This window comes from Melanerpes formicivorus, unplaced genomic scaffold (assembly GCF_026170545.1).
Source record: "Melanerpes formicivorus ecotype bairdi unplaced genomic scaffold, bMelFor1.0.p_v2 SCAF_5, whole genome shotgun sequence".
NCBI classification, from domain to species: domain Eukaryota; kingdom Metazoa; phylum Chordata; class Aves; order Piciformes; family Picidae; genus Melanerpes; species Melanerpes formicivorus.
Window position 1 is genome coordinate 11,473,369 of NW_027142357.1, and position 24,900 is coordinate 11,498,268.

General features: G+C 46.3%; 1 protein-coding gene across 12 annotated transcripts in view; it reads left to right on the plus strand.

Moving 5' to 3' along the window:
* Nucleotides 1-24,900, plus strand: part of SH3BP4 (SH3 domain binding protein 4) — a 166,625-nt gene that overhangs the window by 90,268 nt on the left and 51,457 nt on the right. For 9 of the 12 annotated variants that reach the window (XM_068138103.1, XM_068138096.1, XM_068138100.1 and 6 more), the window contains 4 exons: nucleotides 19,481-19,551; nucleotides 20,895-21,201; nucleotides 21,527-21,610; nucleotides 21,874-22,135. The gene's annotated coding sequence lies outside the window, so the exon portion shown is untranslated. The remainder of the gene's footprint in view (nucleotides 1-19,480; nucleotides 19,552-20,894; nucleotides 21,202-21,526; nucleotides 21,611-21,873; nucleotides 22,136-24,900) is intronic. The other 3 variants (XM_068138097.1, XM_068138105.1, XM_068138098.1) reach the window with 3 other exon arrangements.

Consider the following 24,900-nt stretch of genomic DNA (forward strand, 5'->3'; position numbering starts at 1 on the left):
GGGCTGTGCCTCATTGTCTTTGTGAAAGAATTGGTTTTGGAGACTCAGAGACTTGCCCAAGATGTAGAAGACCCTGGTAGCATCAGCAGAAATGCAGTCCAGTCAGCTCTGGAAGCTGGGGCACTGCGCTCTGCCTCCCATCAGTCCCCAGCTTGCACTGAGCATCTTTCCACTATAGTAACAAGAGGTTTCTTCCAACCACTCAAGAGCAAATCAGACCCTGGCTAAGGCAGGTGCCTGCAGAATTGAAAGGAGGAGGATCAGGAACATCACACCCAGGGGGCTGCATGAGCACTGGCAAGAGCTACTGAAAAAGGAGTGGCTGATTTGCCTTGTGCTGCTGTATCCACTTGCACACCTGCACTGCACACGGAGTGATGAGGCTTCTTATCTGCAAGTGCAAAGCAGGCACATTTCAGGCTGTGGACCAGCAATTACATTCAACACATTGCCAGCCTGGTTATGTTCTTCATCTCAGCTTCAAACACAGCTTGGCCGGTATCCAATGTCTTCCTCCTTCCCTGTCTACAAAGACCTCAGTGCTCTTTGTATTGCCAGTGAGTCCAGGGGATGTAGAAGCCTGGGTTAAGGAGAAACAAGATAAAATTAACTGCAGTGATGGTAAAAGCTGCTGCCCAGAGCACTGTCCTAATTGGTGTAACCACCAGGAGCTTCAGGAGCAGATGAACAGTTTGCCCAGAGAGGTGGTAGAAGCAACATACATGGAAACATTCAGGGTCAGGTAGGATGGGGCTCTGAATAACTTAAAGGGAGACTGGAGTAGGTGACCTTTAAAGGTCCCTGCCAAACCAAACCATTCTATGACTCCCAATGCTTTAGTGTAACCTTTGAAGCACTGCACATGGCCACACTTAGATTTTATCTCATACTGTATGGGGCTGATCCTTGCAGTGCCATGGTGTGTGGAAAGGAACTGTGGAGAGAAGCAAGGTTCTCTTGGGTACCCTGGGGTGTTCTTTGCTGAAAATACTGCTGGGAAGACACTGAACTGAGATTTTGGCTTGCAGGTTTTTGCTGGGCTAGCGAGAAGCATCTCCTTGATTAATGGATGGTTAAGTTTTCAAGAGCTTTCCTAAAACCACAGTTCATCTAGATTCTCAGTACTCAGCATGAGCTTTATAACTGACATGTTCGTGCTTTTAGTGATAGGGGAATGCCAGAGCAGAGAGAATAAGAGCAAAGCACCTGCAAGCCTCCTAGCTTCAGCTGAGCTCAGACATCCAAGAGAAGGATGGCACAGAGGTCAGAGTGCTGCTCTGGAATTTGGGAGACAGCTCCTGCTCCCTGTACTACCATATACCATGGTGGGACATTCAGTCAGCGTATGTCCTTTGGGTTATGTGGATCAGGGAGTGTACTCAGGCTTCTTGCCATCCCTGTCCTCTGTGTCTGCTTCCATATTATGGCTATGAGGAACCCAGCTCAGACACTTCCTGGGTGTTGTCTGTTGGATTCCTCTGAAAGTCCCTGTGAGATGTACAGTGGAGGACTTGCACAAGCAGGTTTGCACCAAGACAAAAGAACAGGCCTAGAGTTTTGTGCCTTCCCATGTGCTCATCTAAAACCTTCATGCTGAGCTCAGGTGGACTTGAGAAGGCAGCTAGGCCTGCTCTCCTGCAGTTCTTTGGACACAGCATTGGCCTCTGAGTGACACAGCCTTTTCAGGGTGGCAACCTTCTGCTGCCACCCAGAACTAAGTGGGTGAAATAACCCCCTATTTACAAAGCTAACAAGGGAACTTCTTTTTATATGTGCTGTGAACAGAGCTTATAGGTTACTCCTGGACACTGATGTGACTCCTCATGGCATCTTCCAGCTCTCCTAACTTGGAGCACTCCTTTCAATCCTGGTTTCTGATGGCTTTGTACCCTGCCATTGTTGTATCCCACTTTGCTGCATGGCACTCAGTGCCACACAGATCCTAATATGCACCATAAGAAGCTGCAGCAGACTTCTTGATTAACAAAGCCCAGTCCTGCTCTCCGTTTCAGGCCAACACTGTGAATGTGCATACTTCTGGGCAATGGGAAGAGGAAAGCTGGGGACGTTTGTCTTGTGTGTGGCTCATTTAACCAGGCAGGTCATGCATGGCATTCAGTGAGAGTGGTGCCTTTTAATCTTCTGATCTCTGCTCTGCCTTGAGCAGCTTTGCCATCCATTCAGACACAATGTAAGGTGATGACAAATGTCCCAGCAAAGGCCCATGTTTCTCCAAAGCTCCCCTCTTCTGTCTAGATCTACTGAGCTGCCCAGGGAAAGAAACTGAGCAGCTTTAGTTTTGCCAATTGCAAAATTGCTTCCCAGACTTGGAGCTGACCCTTCTAGGTAATCACATGTGAAGTATTACTTTATTTGCCTTGATTTCTCTGGAGAATTTGGTACTTAAGTGGTTTTATCCTTCAGTGTGGGTCACTTAGTGTAAAGTTTTGCTGTCTGATTAAGGTGGAAGTCCTCCAGTTTTGTTTATTTCTTGGTGGGGTTCTGCTTATTTGGAAACATTACTGACTTGAGAGAAAGAAAACTGAAGGTGCATTTCTGCAGGTGAGCTGAAGCTGCAGTGGCCCCAGATACTTTAAAAAAGCACCCAAATTCTTAACTACAGGACAAACTGCTTTAGGCAAGACTAATTGCAGAAGGTTTCTTGACCTTGGATCACAAAAACAGTGCTTGGCTCTTACATTGCTTCTGCTGTCAGTAGGTCTCAAAGCACTTTGCAAAGGAAATCAGTGTGGTTTCCACTGATAAATGCAGGAGAGGGCAACTGCTCAAAACGCCAATGGAGAAGTGGATTTTATCCCACATCTGTTGTGTTCCCAGGCTTGTGCCCCAGCATGATGAGGATTTATCCTTCTCCCTTTCAGTTTTGCACCTCCCTTGGGTCTGTATGTGTGGCCATATCTATGCATACTCAGCTGCTTGCTTGAGCCCACAAAGGCAGGACACCTGCATCTTGTCATTGGAAATATGTGTGGAAATACACTCATCAGCAATAGAGGAGAGGGTGAAGTCAGGCTGAAATCTAGATGAAATATGGTTTTGTTTTGTTTTTTACTCAGGAATGAGTCTTTGGGGGTTCAGCAGTTTAAGTTGACACTCTATTCATTTCCTGCTCTCCTTAGCAAGGAGGGGTTGATAATCATGCAAGACCAGGTGATGTTTGAAACAGGACCTCTGCTGTCGTTGTAACTGAATCTTGGCTGCTCGGGAAGCCTTGGCTGGCTGCTGAGTCTGTGCTGAATGGGTCTTGCAATACAAATATTTGCCTATGGATAGATGCCTCATTATTAATTTAAAGTCTGACATAAATCATGAGCTCAGAAATGCAGACTTAAGCTTCACAGACAAAAATAGATGTGGCCTCTTGCATGGGGGAGCCGTTCTGATTACGCTTCCATAATTGGATCATGCTGAAATGGATACCTTAAATTTAGTTACAAAAGGCTAACAAGGAAAAAATGCCAACAATTTATCACAGCCATGGTGCTATATTTAAAGCTGTCAGCGTTTCCAGGATATAAAGAGATTATAAATCCTAGCTATTTGTAACTGGCCATAGGAATCTGCCTTCATGCTGACATTGAACATTTGATTTCTCCATGCTGGAAGCCCTTGATTCAGCAACGTAGCTAAGCCCTCACCTCCCTTTCATTTAGGAAGAGCTCTGCTGCTGTTACAGACTTAAATGTAGCTGTGTACTTCAATGCACTGTTGAATCAAGGTCCAAATGCTTATTTTACTTCTCTCAATAATCAACACTTTGCTGTTGATTTGGAGGTAGAGGTACCAAAATGCTGCTTTCATTAATCAGAAAATAAAGCACTGCTTGCTGCTGGTTTGAGTCTGAGCTTGTGGCAGCTCCCAAGCTAAGAGATGAGAAGCACAGCAATCAAAAACTGCATTAAATGCAATCCTCCATGAACATTTCCTAATAATGGCTTGCACAGAAGCCTTTAGAAAAAGACACACAATAATCCATAGTTTAACATCTCTTAAGTCCCCTGAGCCTGCTGGCATCTCAGCCCAGTGCCATGCCTACAAAAATTGTATAAAAGACTTGGAAGTGGGCACACATGGAATGAATCCTGAGAAGGCTTCTTCTAGGTCTTCACTGGGCTCATGACCTGAGGCCCTTTATTTTAAAAATTCAACTCAAGCTTGAACATAGAAGATTTCACCTCAACATGAGGAGAAACTTCTTTACAGTGAGGGTGATGGAGCACTGGAACAGGCTCCTTCTCTGGAGACTTTCAAAGCCCAACTGGATGCATTCCTGTGCAGACTACCTTAGGTGACCCTGCTTGGGGGCGGGGGGGGTGGGTTTTGACCCGATGATCTCTTGAGGTCCCTTCTGACCTCTAATGTACTGTGATACTGTGATTTAGAGCTTTATCTTGCAATCTCTAGTAACATGGTGGTTCTCTTCTCAGCAGTTTGGCTAAGAATATTTCCACAGATAAAAGGAGCAGGAAAATTGTTACTTTACATTCAAATACACTTGACCTTGCTTCTGCTGCCTGTTAAGATTTCAAAATCACCTTCATTTCCACAAATGTCCCCTCATCTTGGGTTATACTAAAAGCAGGTTTGTACATCAGAGCACCTCTTTGTTGCTTTGGAACCAAGAGCCTGTGCCAGCTCTCCACCCCTTTGTGTCAAAGACAGAAATGGAGCACTGGTGCCTCCTAAGAAGTTCCATTATTAGTTAATAAATAATATTTTTACCATTGCTTGCTATGACCTCGGGTGGAGCAGATATTTTAGCTGCTCAAGAACCATACAATAGAAAGGCATTTGCTTGAATTATGGTACAGATAATTCTGCAAGAGTCTGGTATTCAGAAAATTGGCCAATAATTAAGGCAAGGAGCCACATTTCTGCCTGTGGCTCTGCTTTTTGTTGCATTGCCATTTCCTACCTTCATTTTTTTCCCTTTACGTAATGTCAAGCCTCTGGAATGCACTGATTTATTAGCAGACTGAAGAACAATAAGCAAAAAAAAAATGCAATAAAGAGAGAAACTGCTTCTAAACCTCCCTTGTCAAGCATGTGAATCCTTCAAGAAACTAATACATGCCATAGCTCAGCAAATCTCTGAAGAATGTGAGCGCAAAAAGAACTCAGGAAGCCTGCTGAGATAGGAGCTGGGGAAGCAGGGGCCTCAAATTCTGTGTCTGTTTAGATGATGCGCCTGTGGTCATAGGGAGTTTCTGCACTACCCTGCATGACCTATGCTTCAAGGGGTGTCTTCTTCAGCCCCTACCACAAGGTTTCTGTTGCACAGCCCCCGAGGATGGGTCTCTGTTCACTTTGTGGGCTTGAACCCTGAGCTGATGGAAATGGGCTTTTCTGGCTGAGAAGCAGGAATTCAGTCCTCAGTTTTAGCAGATTCCAGACAGCACACAACTGCCATGTTTGCAAGCAGCTTGTGTCAATCCTCCCACTACCCTACTCTTGTGGTGAGTAGTGTTCCATGTCTTACGATCATAGAATTGTGGAATTGTTTAGGTTGGAAAAGATTGCTAAGATCCTCAAGCTCCAACAATTAACCCAGCACTGCTAAGTCTACCACTAAACCACATCTTTCTGCACCCCATTGACACGTTTTAAACACCTCCAAGAATGGTGACTCCACCGCTTCCCTGGGCATCCTGTTCCAGGGCTTGACAACCCTTTCAGTGAAGAAATCTTTCCTAATTTCCAGTCTAAACCTCCTCTAGCATGACTTGAGGCCACTTCCTTTTGTCCTGTCACCTGCTACTTGGGAGAAGAGACTGACCCCCACCTCACTACAACATCCTTTCAGATAGTTGTAGAGAACAATAAGGTCTCCCACAAGCCTCCTTTTCTCCAGGCTACATGACCCCAGGTCCCTCAGCCACTCCTCATAAGATTTGTGTCTAAACCCTTCACTAGCTTTGTTGGCTTGAACCCTGAGCTGATGGAAATTGTTTTTTGCAGCTGAAGAGCAGGACTTGAGTCCACAGGTTTTAGCAGTCTCCAGGTAGCACACAGCTACTGTGTTTGCAGGTGGCTTTTGCCAATCCAGCATGTCCTTCCTGTGATGGGTAGTTTGTCATGCCTTGTAACAAAATGTGTGCTTACCAAATTATTTTGTGGCCCAAAACCTCTTTGTTTGCTTCTGACACAGGACAGACAGGTTGCCCATGAAGGTGCTATTACAAAGGGATTTGCTGCAGTGTGGTAGTTTTAGTTGGGGGGGAAATTTCAACCCACCACAAGCAGTTACTGCAGTTGAAGGAATGTCAGTACCTGTTCTAGCACCCTTGGGGAACTGGTCACCCAGAAACTTGTGCTTGCATTCGTCCCCCAGTGGAACTGCAGCCAGACAAAATGTTTTATTCCAGCAACAGCAGTTCCAGCATCAAGAACTTGAGTGAGGTGTCTGGAGGGGGGGAGCAACAAAAAACCCGGGAGAGAGAAATGCAATTGTCTTAAATGACTTCCATGTGTCTCCTCCTGTCACCTGCCTGAGGGATCTGATTTATGAAACCTCCACGTTAGCAGAGGCTCTTTGTAAACCCAGGGACTCACTCTGCTGCCAGAGAGCCATCAGCGACAGCTGGAGTGAATGCCATTGCCCCACGCCCTGGTCCTGATGCTTCTGACACTTTGGGTGCCTGCCCAGGATGCTCACGATTCCTTACAGTGTTTCACTGCTCTCTGCCAGGGTTTCTGTGCAATAAAACTTACACCTCCCAAGAGAGGTTTTTCAGGAAAGGCTTCATGTTTGCATTCACACCAAGGCAAAAATCCTTTTGCAGTGAGGATTGAGAAGCAGGAAAGAGCAGTCAAAAATATCCCAAGCCCTGCTCTTTTACTGAAGCTGGAGAGAGTATCACCTTCCCCATCCTCTTGCCCAAGTTAGCTGGCATATGCTGCCAGCAGGCATCTCAGAGAGGTTTTGGAAGAGAGCATTGCCATCAGATAAACAGGGAGGAGCCTGAGCTCAACAAGATTTGCAGATGTGAGGAGAGACAGACTGTCTCTCCTAGCTGATAACTGAGATAATTCACTCTCCAGATAATTCAGCTCTTGCACACCCCACTCCCACTTCAGGAGCCATTTGTTGATAATCTGGTCAGCCATAGAATCATTTAGGTTGGAAAAGATCTTTCAGATCATTGAGTCCAATTGTTAAACCAGCATTGTAAAGTCCACCACTAAACTATGTCCCTTAGCACCACATCTACAAGTCTTTTAAATACCTCCAGGGATGGTGACTCCACCATTGCCCTGGCCCTTCTGTTCCAGTGCTGGTGCAACTTGAGGCCATTTCCTATTGTCTGTTGCCATGTTATTTGGGAGAAGAGACCAACCCCAACCTTGCTTACAACCTCCTTTCAGGGAGTTGTAGAGAGCGAGAAGGTCTCTCCTGAGCCTCCTTTTCTCCAGGCTAAACAAACCCAGTTCCCTCATCCCATCCTTGTGCTCTGGATGCTTCACCAGCTTTGTTCCCCTTCTCTGGAAGTGCTCCATCACCTCAATGTCCTTCTTGTAGTAAGGGTTCCAAAACTGCAGCCAGCATCAAGGTGCAGCCTCACCAGCACTGAGGACAGAGGGACAATCATTGCCCTAGTCCCACTGGCCACAGTATTTCTGACACAAGCCAGGCCACTGCTCACCATCAGGGCAGGGTGCAAGACCTGTGTTCTCTGGGAGCAACACAGGGGCATTGCAAAAGGCATTGTGTGGTCTTTTGCTTGATTCTGTTGGCAGCACAACTTTGTGAGGCTAATCAGGTGCTTAAAACAACTTTGAGGGAATTCATTTTCCTAGGAATTAGATTCCAATGGAAAGATTTCAACAGTTAGTGTTTCCTAAAGCTATGGGTGGTAAACTGTTTCAGGGGAGGAAAAAAACCATCTGCCAATGTGTGAGTTTACTTCTACACTGGCAGGGGCTAATGGCCAAGGGTCCAGGAGCAAGAGGCACATTGGTGTGTGAGCTGTGAGAAGTGGGCAGGAGATGGGCAGAGGTGATGATCTGGTCCCCAACCAGTGCTGCATGTGCCCTGGGTTGCTTTCCTCCACTGCCAGTCAGGAGCTGGGCAGCTAGGCAGAGTTTAATTCCTCCCCTGCAGAAACTGATAGGTTGTAGTTTGCACCACAGAGTCTCACTTGGGAGCTTTATTTTCAATTGAAAACTGGGATCTCAGCTAAACTAACCTAAACTTCAAAGTGTGCGTGAGGTTTTTGTTTGTCTAGCAACTGGCACAGTCATTAATGGAGGGGAAAGGGAGCCAAACCAGCAAACTGAAAGTGCCCTGAAGTGAAAAGTGTTCTCATTCTTCAGCCCAAACCTAACACACATCAGCAGAAAAAATGAATGATAGCAGTTAACAGGAACTGTGGCCTTTCTTTCTACTTTTCTTACAAGCCCCTACCAAACCGTGTCTCCCATGCCACATCTCAATCACAACATTCAGCTTCTTGCAGCAGAAAGATGCTGGGGGTCTGGAGGACAGTGGGACCATGGCATGTTGCAGTGGGAGATGTGAAGTGAACTAGCTTCTTTCTCAGGCTTTGGAGCCTTGACACAGTGGAGAGGGAGGTGAACATGTTTGTGGCAGCTGTACCTATCCTTGTTGTACCTATCTCCAGTACTGCCATCAGCACAGAGGTCCACCCTACATCTGTAGGGAGAGAGAGTCAAGGGAATGATGTGGAGGAAACCCAGCCAGTAACAAAGCAGGCTTCAAAAGGCTTGTCTCCAAAGTAAGGCTAACAGGAAGGCAGAAAGGCCTCCATGCTGCCCTTTGTTCAGAGCCAGTGCTCTCATGGCAACCTTCACCTTGATGCCCCAGAGGTCAGAATTTTCTACTGCTCTCTTTCAATTTTCACCAAGATGAGCCCTTACAAACTGAGTATTTGTTTCTTAGCTTAGGTATTACACATCTGCCCCAGATATAAACTATTTGCAGTTGATAGACACTCCACAGTGAAATAAATTTTCTTTTTGACATCTCTCTTGGAAAAAAACAAACCAAAACAAAACAAAAGCAACAGCTTCCCTTCCCCCTCTCCTCCTGACTTGCTGGCTCCTTTTGAAATCTCAGGTTGCCAGCATGACTCATGCAAGGTGCCAACAGCAAATGGAGGAAGGGATTGCTTTTGATGTTTCAGTCAAATTTATGTTCCTAATAATCGTTCCTTGGACGGAGTAAAGAAGACTTAGTCAAGCAGACATCCTAACTGCAGCATTAATAGTTGTGAAGAATATTTTCCTCTCTCTGGTAAAACATCCAAAAAAGGGCAACAAAGTTGGTGAGTGGTCTAGAGCACAAGTCTTACAAGGAGCAGCTGAGGGAGCTGGGGTTGTTTAGCCTGGAGAAAAAGAGGCTGAGAGGAGACCTCCTTGCTACCTGAAAGGAAGTTGTAGCAAAGTGGAGGTTGGTCTCTTCTCCCAAGTAACAAGAGGCTCGAGGTGAGGAGAAAGTTCTTCACCGAGAGAGTCATTGGTCATTGGAATGGGCTGTCCGGGGAGGTGGTGGAGTCACCATCCCTGGAGGTGTTCAAGAGGAGACTGGATGTGGCACTTGGTGCCATGGTCTAGTCATGGGGTCCGTGGTGACAGGTTGGACTCGATGGTCCTCGAGGTCTCTTCCAACCTTAGCGATACTGTGATACTGTGTAAGAGAGAGGAAAAAAGAAACGGCCTCAAGTTGCACCAGGGGAGGTTTAGATTGGATATTAGGAAACATTTATTCAGCAAAAGGGTTGTCAAGCATTGGAACAGGCTGCCCCGGGAAGTGGTGGAATCACCATCCCTGAAGGTAGCTAGAAGACATGTAGATGTGGTGCCAGGGGGCATAGTTTAGTGGTGGATTTGGCAGCGCTGGGTTAATGGTTGGACCTGATGATCTTGAAGATCTCTTCCAGCCAAACCCATTCTATAATGTTATCAAATGTGTAGTTAATGACAAGCAGTAATAAACTCAGCAGGGAGAGATTGCAAGTACCACTCCTGGGTTTGGACCAGCAGGACAAGCTGTTGCATCTTATGGGAAGCAGTTTAATGGCTGTGATGTTCAGCAGTGTCCCTGGCTGCGGCATTGTATACGTGTAAGCAGCTATGAAGCCCTCCCATGCCTCAGCCCAGGCAGGGGACAGTGCTCAGCCTGGATAGCCATCATCCTTAGTCAGCAAGACCAGCACAGTAGCTTCACACGTCACAGGATGCTTATGCTAAAGGAACTGTAAAATGCAAATATGTGCTATGACTTCATTTTTGTCTCCTAAACCATGCAGATAGTGCAGAACTGCAGGGCAAGAGTGAGGAGACTCTGCTGAACTTTCAGAGGAGAGGGAGCAAGTCAAATGGCTGAGAACATCTGGGGAGTTATGAAACCTTCTTCTAGAATGATCTTTCCACCATAAAAATAGCTTTCAGGATCTTCCTTCAAAGTGAGGTTGTTTGGCACTGCTTTGGCTATCTCCACATGACGCTGTGGGCTCCTGCCCGTAGAGACTTCAGAGCTGAGCTTTGAAGTTGTCCACCCTCCTCCTATGTGCTTGCTCTCACTTTGACCTTCCTTACACAAAAATAGTTCCTTTCAATCACAGAAAATAACAAAGGTGTCAGACAATGGATGGGTCCCTGTTCTCATTTAAGTCAGTGGGAACTCTGCCATGGTCTGGAGGAGAACGTGATAAGACCAACAGGGCCCTATGACAGACTTCTTGCCCTGAGAGCATTAGGACCATTGACAATAAACTGTGGTGATTCAAGAGATTAGCAATATGATGAGGAATTCCTCTCCTCTTGGGGACAAATGGGCAAAATCAGCCTCTATTTGGTAGCCTGTGGGATAGGAGCTGTAAGCCAGTTCCTAGCACGTAAAGGTTGCAGCTGAGCACAAGATCTCCAAACCAAGAGTTAATGAGCTGGTTAGGGCCAGAGTTGCAGCAACAATTCTGCCCTAACCTACAGGCTCTATACCACCCAACCAACAGGTCCTACACCTTCCCAACCTGCCTGCCCTTCTCCATCCAACCCACAAGTCCCACACTTATCGTTACCGTCCCACGGGTGCCATCAGCTCACGTGACTTTGCCGTGTGCCTAACCCCAGCTGGCATTTACTTAAAGCCCCAGGTTCATAAGAAACAATCTTTCGAAAGCTTTAAAAGTCTTTTTGGGAAATCGCTATCACATATTGGTAACACTTTACCTCCTGATAATGAGCTAGACACTGTGAAAGCCCAGCATGTCAGGAATTTTTGGGTTTTTTTTAAGGCTCGTAGTTTTGCTGGGTTAAAAAATACATTAGCTCTTCTCACAGGCCTTACCTTGCCCATGCCCTTGGACTGTCACAGCCACAACAGCTCTGCCGGTAAGAAAAAAAATCACCTTTTGAGCCTGTGGCTGGAAATACCACTCCCAATCTAACTGCCAATTTCTCTGCTGGAGCTCAGGCTCTGTCAGAAGGAACTTGCAGTGGTGTTTCAGTTCACAACCTTCTCTGCAGGCAGCACGGTTCAACATTAGAGATGATGAGACAAAAATAAATGGAGGAAGCTAGACATGGGAACATAATCAAAGACATTGTGCCTTTTAAGATAGCGTCTGTCCTAATATTTACAGAGGTCTTCCAAAGGCAGGAGACTTCTTCTGGACTTCAGAGACTCAGTGTTGCTCTGTTTTGTTTATGGCCCTGGTGCCAAAAAAAATCGAGGGGCTGATAAACACTGTGCACCCTGCCATGATCTGTCAATGAATATCTTCCCCAGAATTAAGTGCCTGAACAACATAAAAGTATTTTCATTCTGCTTTATGTTCTCATCTGTCTCCCGAACAATTATTTTCAGATGTCTACAGGAACACAAGCTCAGTAGGTCTTGGGTTTTTTTCCTGCTTTTCCATCAGGCTACAGTGCTACCCCATGTGCAGTGTCTCACTTTGGCATGCCCTTGTCCTCATGTGTTCATCGTCTAATTGTCCTTCACGTGGGAATTCACTAATCTGAATTCAGAGCAAGCTCCAGCCAACCCAGGAATGGCTCCCCTTAGAAAACTGATTTTTCACTTGATGTTCATTCTCATTTGGAGTCTGGACCCTAATTAGACATGGGAATTGTTGACCAGGACCAGGAAGCTGGCAGGACTTAGAAACAGGGGTTCACCCCAGGGTTGCAATCTTCTGGGTTGCTGCCACATCAGTGCAGTGATTAGTGGCTCAAATCCCACTGGCTGGCTATAAAAAGTCCTCTAATTGTGTGTTAATTAGAGCTAATTGACCACTGGGAAGGAACTCAGCTGATGGTGGAAAGCAGCCATCGTAGAGTGCTCCTGGCTGAAACAGGAACCCCTCAAGGCAGGGCTCCTCCAAAGAGTAATGTTTGGCAGAAGGAAGGGAAGGGCTGCCCAGCTCTCTTTCCTCCTCTGGAACCTAGACTGCATCTAATCCTTCAGTGACATGGCTTGCCCAAGTGTGTGCTCTGCTTCCAGGATGCAATTTGACTCATCCCTTGTTAGCATCCCAATGGCAAGTGGTTTCCAAGGGCTGTGTCTGAGAAGTTTCATTGCCAGAAGCAGGACCCACAGAGAAGGCCAAAGGTCACTACTGGGCAGCTGTGGACGCCAGGTATGGCCTCTCTCCTGCCACCATCCCTGCTCCTAATTCAAAGATACTCAGAGCTGCTGCCGCTCCATGTCTGCGGGAGCCCTGTTGTTCAACCTGACCTCACTGGGAATGGAAGGCACAAACCTTCCTGACTTCAGACCTGTGCACTGCAGGAGAAATTCCTTCAGATCCTATTTCCTTCGAGAATTTCAGCCTAATATCAGCTGGAGGTATTGTAAGTGACATAAAGAGAAAAAGAGGTTGGTGGGGGCAGTGGGAGCTGGGATTTGTGGTGGGAAGGAAGGAATGTGCATCCAGCAGATACCTGTCTCTGGATTGCTGAAAGCAACTGCAACAGGAGTAGAGCAGTGTGACTTTGGAAGAGAAAGGGATCATGCCCAGAAGAATGACTGGCCTGAAAGCAAACACCAGCTCAGGAGAGATGTGTGGGGTCGGGGGTTTGGCTCTCCTGGGTTTGTTGTTGCAGGGAGGAATGCGAGCAATTTCTTGGCACTATTTCTCCCCAGGATATTAGCATTATAAAGGGAGTTGCTGGGAAGCAATACTTAAGCTATGCTGTTGTTGGCTCCATTTATCATCTCCAGGGGTCTTGGGTCTACTCTATCCTTTTCTAGTTAGTATAGTCTAAGGATCATTTGATTGCTCTGCACTTTTCACACACAAAGCACCTCAAAACCAGCTTAGGAGAACGGCTGGCAGGAGCAGGCAGGATAACATCTCCTTTCAGTATTGCAAAACCTTCTGCTCACTCTTTCTCTGTGCAATCCTGCAACCTGAAGCCTGCAGGAAAGGGTCCCTTGGCAAGGACAAAACAACAGATTGAGGTTTTCTTTCCTCTCCTGACACATATGGAGGGATTCCAAATGAGTCTGTGTCTCTTCTGGCTCTGGTTCACATTAGATATTTAAGCCTAATGAGCATGTGATCATACCCAGGGCACTGGGGGATGGATGGAGAATCTAAACCCCAAGGACAGGTATTTTTATGGTATAAATATGGATGGATCCCAACAGGATATCTCCCCCAATAGAAAGTTTGGTCCCTGACTACTGGATGATTCTGAGGAGGGGGAGAATACTCTCTGTGCCTCCTTTTACAGCAAGTTGTAAAACTTTACTACTTGCCAAACAACCTTAGTTCCTGCCCCTTCTGGGAAAAGGGGCTTTACTGTCATTACAGAAGATTCACCCAAGAACTTCAGGGTTCAGGTGATGCTGGGCACAAATTCATGTCCTCAAATTTTTACCAGCACCTTCTGGTCCCTCCCATTACAATCATACAAACAATGGAGGCTCTGGGAAATCACACTGCAATCAAAATCAAGTTGGAAAAACAGTTGTTCATGATCTTCCTCTCCTCGGGGACACCACTTCCAATCCAGATTAGATTAAATTGAGCCCAAAAGTGTCCACATTGTGCAGTTGTAAAGTGGCCAAGAATTAATGAGTTTTCATGATCCTAGGTCCCCACTGCAATTTCTGTTTGCATTCCTCTAGCCGCCCACATGCCCCGAGCAATGAATGTGCCCCATTTCAGGGACCATCAGGAGATGAGCAAATGTTTACAAACTGAAAATTGCCCTTTGGGCCACCAGAAAGGCATTTTGTCCTCACCAGCAAAGATGCTGCTGGAGCAGAAATGGAAGCTGGCAGTCTCTGTCACGCTCTGCAATGAGGGCAGGTATGGGGCAGCAACATCCCTCTCCAAGCATCAGCCAATGGGAGAAGCATTTTAAGCACCAACATAATTACTTTAAAAATGACACGTTGGGTTTTGCATTTATTGCTAACTCAAGAGCATGGAGAACTTCAACAACCATGCAGAGGTTGGTTTTTTGGCAAGAATATAGCCAGGCTTTAAAAAATAAGACTTTGAAAGCAAAGCTCATGCCTAGTTCATTCAGAGTGGGTCCAGGACCTGCTTGGGAATGGAGAATGACAAGGACAATGAACAACTGAGTGAACCTCACCACAGGTTGTGAGCCCACAGTCCCTGCTGGGTGGGCCATTGGTGAAGGCTGACAGGAGAGCAGCCCCCTCAAGGTCACTGCTCCTTTTCTGCATGCTCAGGTATCTCAGCCCTCTATTCAGAGGCAGGAGAAGGGGTGTAGGAGCACCCAAGAGTGTTACAAGGCACCTGGCAGAGTCAGGGCAACGAGTGTTAGAGGAATGGGGATCATTCTGGAGCAGGAATAGGGAGCTATGTGATGTGGTCCAAGTTAGAATACATGACTCCCACCACTGGTAAATATTTTGCACCAGGGAAAGGGGGTCTGAATGGGATTTGCTCCACTAAGAGCCTTAGAGCAGTTTTGGAAAAGCCTGTCCAACGTGTGAGCCCTTATTCCATCATCTCCTTTGGAGGTGCACTGCACATAGTGAGCCTTTCTCCCAGGTCAGCTTCTGCCTAAGGGATCAGTTTAGGGTGGCTGAAGGGGCACGGCAGGACCATGCCACTTTTCTGACTTAAAAAGGTTTATCTTCAAAAGAGGGGGTTAGGCAAAGAGGACATTCTTTATGTCTATTGGCAAATAAGGGCCATCCTGTGACATCTTTTCCTGTATATTGTAAAATAGGTGAAGTTTCTTGGGTCTGATGTCTTCTGAAAGACCAAGAGAGCCCAAGAATCATGCTGGAGCTTTGCAGTAGGTGCAGATATAATATATGGAGAGAGTAATTCAAGCTATGCCATATAGCATCTTGGTCAAGCAGCCATGGTGGAGACTTGCACTGCATGACCATGGCTGTCTGACCATGGCTGTCAGCATCCTGTTCCATGAAATGGCTGACTACAGCTTTGCTTGCAGACCAAAGCATTGCTGATTTGTCAAAGTGGCTAAAAAGACAGCAAGCTCAGTTTCCTTGTGCCACACTTCCTAAAAACTGGGTAAGAATCTGTAGATTTTTAAGCATTTGGTAAATGATACACCAGGCTTGCCTGATGGAGAGCAAGTGCTTTTATGGATAATGATGTGAATACTAATGGTAAATTAGTTAGTCCAGTGAAGCATGACACTGATCAGGAAAGGTGATTGCATCTACACTTTAAAGTATGTGATTGCCCCTGAATCACCCAAATTTGCTGCTCAGCAGCGGCTGGTGCAGCAGACACTGCAGCAGGAGGAAGACTGCTCATTGCTAAGAGGATGCTGTGAGTTTGACAGCTCTAATGACTGCCTCTTGAGACCTTTTTGCAAAACCCTGAGACTAATGAAAATGCCACTCAAGCAAGATGTGGTGTTTAAGGATGTAAAATATAGAGCTGAAATGTTGTTTCAGGACTGAGCAAAGGTGAGGAGTCTAGGAGTGAGTGGTCCACAGCTGGTATAGGCACCTGAAAGCCCACTGTGAATTTTGTCAGACCTGGGAAGGACACCTTGTTCTCTCCTCCTAACCAACAAGGATCAAAGCTTCTTTCTGGGGGCTGGAAAAATCCAGCAGGAGACATAGATCTGTTGCCCTGGTGGTCCAGCCTGTTCCAGAGGTGTTTGACTCAATGGTTGCAATCTGTGCTCCTTGGGGAGCAAAATTCCTATTCTCTGCTGTTGGATTTGTTGTGGGAGAGGGAGGAGTTAATATGCTTAAAAGTATGTGTATATAAATATACATACACAGTTTAAAAGTATATTCTCTATATACAAACATGATATTTGTAGAACAAATAACAGTTTGTGTATGTTTTAACAAGCATATTCTAAAATCCCATGAGCTCTCACTATGCTAATTCCAAAATGGGCCAAGCCTGAACTTTCCTTTCCTTTATCCATGCTCCTCCTGTTGATTTTGAGTAGGTCAGACTCGACTGTTTTATACAGTCTGAAGCAAACAAGGAAAATATCAGTGAAGTGAAACATGCCATTAATGTGCAGGCAAACCAACAAGCTTCTGACTCTGCAAATGATTTACTGGCATCTTTAATGAAGCCTGCAAGGCTGGATTATGGACAGCAAAACTGGGAATGGCATTTGGTGTTGAAAATGAGAGCAAGATTAGACTACTTTCATAGCTGTTTTTCCTATCAGAATTAGGCTGTTCTGAGATTTTATGATGCCTGCTCATAAATCTGGGTATTCTTTTTAAAGGCTGCTTTCATCCCAGACTAAGACTGCGTTGTAAAAATGTCCATGGCAGCCCTATCTCATCAGAGCTGCTACAACACCCACATTAGTTTCATCTCCACATTAGTTTCATCACCACCTGTGACTGTTTGAGCACCACCAGAGCATCATGTTATCTGTCTAGGGTAGGCTGGGAAGGATGCATGCTCTTCACATTACTGATGTAGTCCTACCTGAAGTTCTTCACTTTCTGAAAAGCTGAGATGTGCAAAAGGAGCCACCTGCTTCCACTCCTGCAGGAGAGCCATCTGTGGGGAACTAAATAATTTAGTTTACATTTTTAATTCCTTTAAGTAAATAGTGAATGTACATGAAACCTCCTTCCTGCTCAGCTGTGGCTTTCACAAGGCATGAAAATGAAGCCATCAAGCAAAACTGAACAGTTTGTCACATAAAAGTTTATCTGCCACATCCTGCCCATTCCCAGCCTCACAGAGAGGGAAAAAAAAAATTCAGAATTTGAACCCAAATCAAGAGGGATGATGGAGCTGGGTCCAAATGGGCCTGAATTCTCAACCAGACAGTGGCTCCAAGGGAAGGTCCTTGAGCTTGGGTTGTGCCTCTGGAGCCCATCAGGGGAGACACAGGGAACAGAGGGATCTGCTCACAGACAACATCTTGGGCTTCAGCAATGCCTGCCTATTAGTGGTATCTTAAAGCTGTGTAGGAAGATTCTCAAGGCTTTAAGTTTAATTTCTCATAGCTACCCCCCAAAGAATGTTAGCTTCCATCAATGGTATTGAAGCCCAGTGTTAGAGGACCCTTGCCTGTTCCTTCCATCAGAACACCAGCAGGCAGTGGCTGCATCTGTCCTCACTGGAATGAGCCTTGCACTTTGCTGAGAAACCTTGATCCCTGCCCCTCTCTGCCCTTTCACTGGGTCAAAATCACAACAGACAGCCTCGAGGTTTTAGGAGCCTCAGCAATTGTGAAGGGTGCTCCCTACTTCTCCAGCAGAGAACAGAGGTGGATACCTCTGTTCAAGTGTAACACAGAGCCTTGTACCCTTAGAGGCTGCGATCAAAGTAATTCTGTGCTTTCCTGTTTGTCCCAGCTCCAGATGAGTCCAAGAGCTGCTGTAACTAGATAGGAGTGGTGAACGTGCTTTTGGGGAGGTAAAAGCTTTTTGAACTGAGGACAGCACAGTATAAACAGCGTATCTGTGTTTCCCCAGCCCTCCCACCTCCTACAAACCCTTTCTGGTGGGAAACCTCTTTAAACCCAAAAGCTATGCCCTAAGAACAAAGTTGAGGAGGTTCACTTGGATGTTCAGAGCTCTGCATCAGCAAAGCCTTGTTTCTTCTTAAACCCTTGAAAGAACTCCTAGAAAAGCAGCAGCACTGGTTCTGCCAGGTTCAGCTCAGCTTCTATGGAAGCATTTGGAGTATGGCGGTCTTGGGTTTGCTTATGATTTTTAAGGCTCTGTTTCTGTGCAAACTAAAGCACTGAAGAAGAGAACACCAGCATCATGCAGCCCAGTGCAGCTACATCCAGCCTCTCTGTCCTTCTGTTTCTCCTCTAAGCTTCTTGAGGGCATTATGGACTTGCTACCTAGAGGAATGCTTTTAGATCCAGGTCACTCTGTTTTCAGGCTTTTCATTACTGGTTTGTATTTGCCCAGCCAGCTAGAGCCAAATCCAGCCACAGCAGCCCCAGGGAGCTTCAATGAGGAGTGAGTTTGACCCAAGATGTTTCTATCACAAAGCTGTCAAAACCAATTTTCTCTGATCAGATTGAAGTGAAATCCCAGCAGAGGCAATTCATCTGCTGCTGGATGCTGAGCATAATGGCAAATAAACATCAGAGGCAGGAAAGTATGGCTGGAGATGAGCAATCTTGTCCTGCAATGAGAGGTTATGAACCTTTCTTACCTGTTTTGAGTTTTGTAATGATAAGCCTGACAGGGCAGCGGTGGCTTATGCCAAGCAGCCTGTCCCCAAGCCCTGTGTGCTAGGGTGCCTTGGGGGTGGCAGATGGACTGATGGCTGGGGATCTTGCAGAGGGACAGCTGGCTCTGTCCCACTCTAGGTTTGTAGTGTGGGGCAGAGCTGGAGCAGCCCTGCAGCAGGGTGGTCCCATGATATTGCGTGGCAGGACTCTTCCAGGATCAAAGACATCATCTTTATGTCCCTGAAGCTGACTTCTGGGTTGGGAATGTGTTTTCTCATGCCCTGAATGGTGACAGTTGGAGGATGAGGTGGGGACTGAACCTGCCAGCATTAAAGCCATGGTGGATTTAACAGCAGATACTTTATCTGCTGCCAATGTGCAAACAACCCCCTGTGGGAATATGTCAGTCCTGACCAAGGGCTGACACCTAGGACCAAGGTCCTTGCTACGGTGTTACTGACTGTATGCCCAGGATGACTGCTGTTTTGGGGCTCAGCAAAGGGATACACTGGCATGAGAGCTGGCAGAGGAGCAGCTTTGTTCCCTTCACCTCTTGTTCAGGTTGTCCTTAATGGTGGTACTTCCACTTGTCAGAGCCCCAGGACCCTTCAAAGGAGCTGTGACCACTGCTCTGGGCACACAGCTCATCTCAATGTTATGCAAGACACCCCTACCCCCCCAACCCATCCCACTTCACTGGAAACATGATTCAAGGTCATGCTGGACAGGGCTTTGTGCAACTTACGTAGTTGAAAATGCCCCTGCTTACTGGGGACTAGATGGCCTTTAAAGGTCCCTTCGAATTCAAAACATTTTATAAACCTACGATTTTCTTCCTATTTGTTCACAGAGGCTGCTATATGTCTTCTGAGTGAACTGATCCATGGGGGGTGAACACATTCCACCAAGCTCCCGTGGGAAGTAAGTGGCAGAACCAGGACTGGCCACCATATCCCTCGATTCACATCCCCACATCGCCTCACTGGCAGCCAGCATTGCAGCAGAGAGGAGGAAATGCTAGAGATTAAGTGATTTAGCTTGGGGAGCCAGCAAAATCTACTTATACGGGCTAATTGATAGTGAATTATCCCTTAATTAGAAATTACAGAAGTGCCCCCATAACTCAGAGGAACATGACCAATCCGTTGAGAAGCTGAGGGGTAGTTTCTGTGGCTGCTATTGATTTTTCTTGAGAGATGCTCTTGCCAATTAACTTTTCATGAAATAAATTTGTTTGCCTTAAAATATCCAGTTAGAAGCATTTTCAGATGCATTATTTAAGGCCTGAAAATAAATATTGGATGCTTAGGCTGTGCCTTGTGAAAGCTCAGAGCGGCTTGCCTTCTCACTCAATTATTGATCATGCTTTCCACTGTGTTGGAGACGCTCCCACATGCACAGGGGAAGTTCCCTGCCTTGTTTACTTGCTTGTTCTACTTCTCAAAGTCTCTAAAAAAATCATCCAGCGATGGATTTGGAATGTTTGTTACAGCAGAGGATTTATTTCTGATGCTAAGCCCCCATCAGTGAGCTTCCAGCCCCAGGAATTTCTCACTGCTGGCACTAAGGATGGGCTGATGAGGAAATGCCAGTGGTGGCACAACACATTTCCACCATCACTGGGAAAGGTGGGCATTGCACACTTGCTAGGTTTATGAGCACAGAAGAGATACCAAAGCTTGGCTTCTTCAGCAGCCATGCATGATGCATGGTCTGAAGGATGCTTTTCTCACATTAGGAACTTTTGTATCTCTCTCAGCACAGGCTTTCTGACGTTTAATAAGGTATGAGCATCTCATGCAGTTTGATCGTGATATTTACAGGTTCTTTCTTCACAACACAGATGTTATTTGATATAAAATTTGGCCAGAATGTATTGCTCCCTGGAATTGCCATGCTTGTGTCAGATATGATTACAATTAGCCCCAGAGGCTTCTCAGGGAAGAAAGCAGTCTGCCAGACAATGTGGTGGCTTGGACCTCACCTTTTGCAAGCATCAGGACAGAGAGGATTGGTGAAAGCTTATAGTGGCCAGCTTGCTATGAGTTGTGAAATCCAGGCAAGTGAGATCTGTAAAGGGGGAGGAGTTGCAAAAACTTCACCTTCAGAAGTTTGCAGAAAGACTGTGGTCTATGGGCAGGCAAGATCTCAGGCCCTCTGAGATGCCAGTGTCCAAGAAGTGCTTGCCCTTGGCTTCACATTAAGAGATCTGACAAAAATTTGTTGGTGGAAAACCAGTTTACCCAGCTGTCCTTGCTTTGCAGCTGGAGCCTTGACAGAAATGTCCACAGAGAGGTTTCTGCACCCTGTGAACACACTGCAGTCCATGAAAAGCTGCTCTGAAGGATGCCTTTTGAGCAATGGGAGCCCCAGCACCACCCAAGATGGATCCAAGCATTGTCAGAGCCAAAAATTACATAGAACCTGTTTCAGAAGTGTTGCACAGAATTCACTTTGCACCCCTGCTCCTTTCTGCACAATGAGTTAAAGACACAGAGCTTGAAAACCCTGCAGACTCACTGCCCAAATTAATATTGCAAACAGGCTGGCAAGGGACTCCCTGTACTGCTGGTGAGTTTGCTTGTTTGTTTGTTGTCATTTTGCTCCAGCTATGAACCAGACCATCAGCAGGTCTGCAAAGTCCTTATCATGCTAAGTCTGGTGGTCAAAGCCAGTGGGAATGTCACCACTGACTTCAAACAAACCAAGATTTTAACCCAAAGCCTTGCTTCTCCCACCTGCTGGTTGCCTGCAAAGCCAGCCTTTGGCACAAATGGAGTGTGGCACAAATAGACCACATAACCCCAAGTCCTTTCCACCTAATGCACACCCAATCAGTGCTGCTTCCATGCATTTCAACAACCTTCATCCCCAGTTTTACCATTTTTTTTTGCAGTGGTGGTAGATCTGATGGATGCTGTGGGAGAAGATCAGCTTTTGGGCTGGTGTTGCCTGATTCCCGCTGTAACAGCAATGAAAGGTATGGTTCCTTTAGATCTGTGAAAACAATCCCATGGCACTGAGAACTAAAAGGGAGCCCAGTGCTTGCTAGCTGGAAAAGAGAAAAGTGTGAATAAAGGACTCAGAAAAGAGGGAGTGCCAAAACCAATAACAACAACAACAAAAATGTGGACCCGGGTGCTTTTCGTTCTCCTTTACATGCTCACAAAAAAGTCATTCAGGCTTGGTGCATGCCTGTATTAAACAAAAAACCAATTTTCTTGTGGCTTCATTTCTTTCCAGGGCAGCCGAGCAAACTGCGCCATACGCCGTGACCTTGAAACATAATGAAGCATTGAAAAGCAAATCCGGCGGCACAGAAAGGAAGTGTGTTTGGCCATGCAAGAGGAGGTATTGAGGGCCAAGCAAGGAACAGCCAAGTGGTTATCTCTGATGGCTTAAATCTCATGGAGGCAGTGCTTTTTTTCACAAGGCCCACTTTGTTAAGGGAGCCACAAACGGTGCAATGTGTGAAGGGCTCTGCAGAAAGGTACCTGGCATCGTGGTGAGCATCTGACTTTTCGCATCGTTTTATGGCAAAGTATCTGACTTGTGCTGTTCTTTGCCCTTGCCTGTCTATAATAAACCCTAGCATGGGCACCTAGGAGTGCTCAGGAGTAGTGACCATTGCAAGATGACATCTGCCCAGGGCACCATCCTTTGGGGCTGCTCCAGAGAGGGGGTAGAGGATGCCTTGTGTAAGCAGGAGACAGTTTGTGTGTGGTTATGGATTCAAAACCTAGACACAGTCCTGGAGGCTAATGGAGGAGCTTCAAGCTGGTTCATCACATATCAGCAGCACTCCTTTTTACATTCTTGCCCAGCAACAAATGTTCCTAGTTTTATGTCACAGACAGTTTTGGGTCACTGGGGTGAGAGGCTTTTTAAGGTAGCAAGGAAGACAGGATGGAGAAGATGGAGGAGTGGGGCTAACGGGCAAGCCCTGGGGAGAGAGCTCTTGGGTGGGTACAGCAGGCACATTTCTTCAATTGCAGAGTAGCTAGAGTTAAGAAAAAGAAAAGAATGCAAGTCTGCAGATACCTGGTATTGCAGAGTCCTGGGTGCCCTCTGGGTGTCCTGGCTGAGCATCTCCAGCATGGGACCCCACAGAGACACACCTGAGTCACACACAGGGCTTTCGCATGTCAGAGGAGGAGCAAAATCCTGCTTTACTTGATGGTTAAATATCACTTAATGTTCTGGAGAAGAAAAGAAGGGTGAGAAGTCCCACATCCCATGTGAAACATTCCTTATTTTAGTGAACTTCAGCAAGGGAAAGCTTTGTAGTCCTTTGGCCCTGACACGACTGCCTGGGTGTCAGGGTGACTGCAGAGGCAGCCCTTTGGAGACAGCTTTGCTGAGGAAGATTAGGAGATGCATTGCCTCATCCAGAAATCTAAAATCAACATGGTGGGTAGAAAGAGGGTATGATATCAGGAGTAAAAGTCACAGAATCATAGAATGGTTTGCCATAGGGTTCTTGTAGGCCCCCTCTAAGAACTGGAAATGCAGATCTTCAGGTGACAGAGACTTCAAGCTCTCTCTGAAAGAGTTATAACACACTTAGGACAAATGCGAGTTCCCTCCTAGAGCCATTTTTCAGCTCCGGGTCTTTGGGATGAGAGGAAAAGCTTCCAGCCTCCCTTGAAAATCAGCCAGAGAAATGGAACCCTATCTGGCCCAACATTCTGGAAGAAGGCCAAGGGGATGGCAAGAGTTGTTCAGGTACTGGCAAGCATCATGGGAAGGGCTTTTGCATTGTTGGCTTGAATTAGCTTGATCAAGAGAGCATCACTTGATGGGGCAGATGCCTTTACATTAATTGTTAGTTAATTACTAGTTAGTAGAGTCACTATTTGCATAACCCTTACATCTAGGAGATGCTACACAACTGACCAGCATCTCAAGCTGGGCAAGCAATCACAGAATATACCCTGAATTATGGGCAGGCTGGCAAATTTTAGCACTGTGTCCTGGCTGTGTTTAACAGGCAAAAGGGGGATGATGTGGCCCCATCTGACACAAGAGCTGTGAAGATCTGGCCACACAGGCTTCAGCCCAATTGAATCCACCCAGGACAAAATGCTAATTACGGGTACAGAATACAGAAGAATACAGAATTAACCAGGTTGGAAAAGATCTTTGAGATCATCAAGTCCAACCTATCACCCAACACCATCTAATCAACTAAACCATGGCACCAAGTGCCTCATCCAGTCTCTTTTTAAACACGTCCAGTGATGGTGCCTCTACCACCTCCCTGGGCAGCCCATTCCAATGGCCAATCACTCTTTTTGTGAAGAACTTCTTCCTAACATCCAGACTAAACCTCCCTTGGTGCAGCTTGAGACTGTGTCCTCTTGTTCTGTTGCTGGTTGCCTGGGAGGAGAGACCAACCCGCACTTGGCTACAATCACCCTTCAATTAGCTGTAGATGGCAATTAGGTATGTAGAAGGCAATAAGGATGGGTTTTGGTAAATAAGACCCTAGGAGTGCAGGCAGGAAAAGGAAGGTAAGAAGGAATGCCCTCCTGCACATGGGGGCAGCAAGGAAAAAGGTAGTGTCCATTGGCCAGAAGAAAAGAAGGGAAAGCACTGTGCTGGTGGTGCCACCTGGTCCTCAGTGCCTAGCACTGGGAAGATAATGTTGCCATAAATCATCATTGCACATCCTCTGACTACAGCTGTGACCCTGCTGATGGGGCGCGTGCTCTGGCAGGTCTTGCTCGAGCCCTCGTTACCTCATGATTGATGACTCTCGGTTCCTCAGGGTTCCTGGGCTAATTCCTCACTGTGCCTCTAAAAGCCTGGGAAATTCATCTTTTTTCCCCCTTATCTTTTAAGCTCTGAGCCCTTTTGCAAGGTGGATTGCAGATAGGCAAAAGTGCTGATGTTTTTATCCTCGCCTTTTATCCTGCACCCAGCGTCCCTGGGATAACTTTAAAAGAAAATGCTGCTCTGTTTGGATTTGCCCTGCATTTGTGTCAGGTACATTCAGGCCTGGGATTCAAATCTGACTTAACTGCTGGTATGCACTAGAAAGTAGACTGATTTCTAAAGTGTGGCATCATCTGAATTCCCATTCCTAAGCCATAGATGGTATACAGTGGGGAGACCCAGGATCTCCACTTCTTGTATCAAGATGGAGGCAACCTCAGGCAGTTTGTCTGATGGCTCATCATGCTGAGTAGAGCTGATGATGTGAACCAGCTGCAATCATCAGATTCAATTAACCACACTGATTAATACTGGAGCTCAGCAAACGTCATA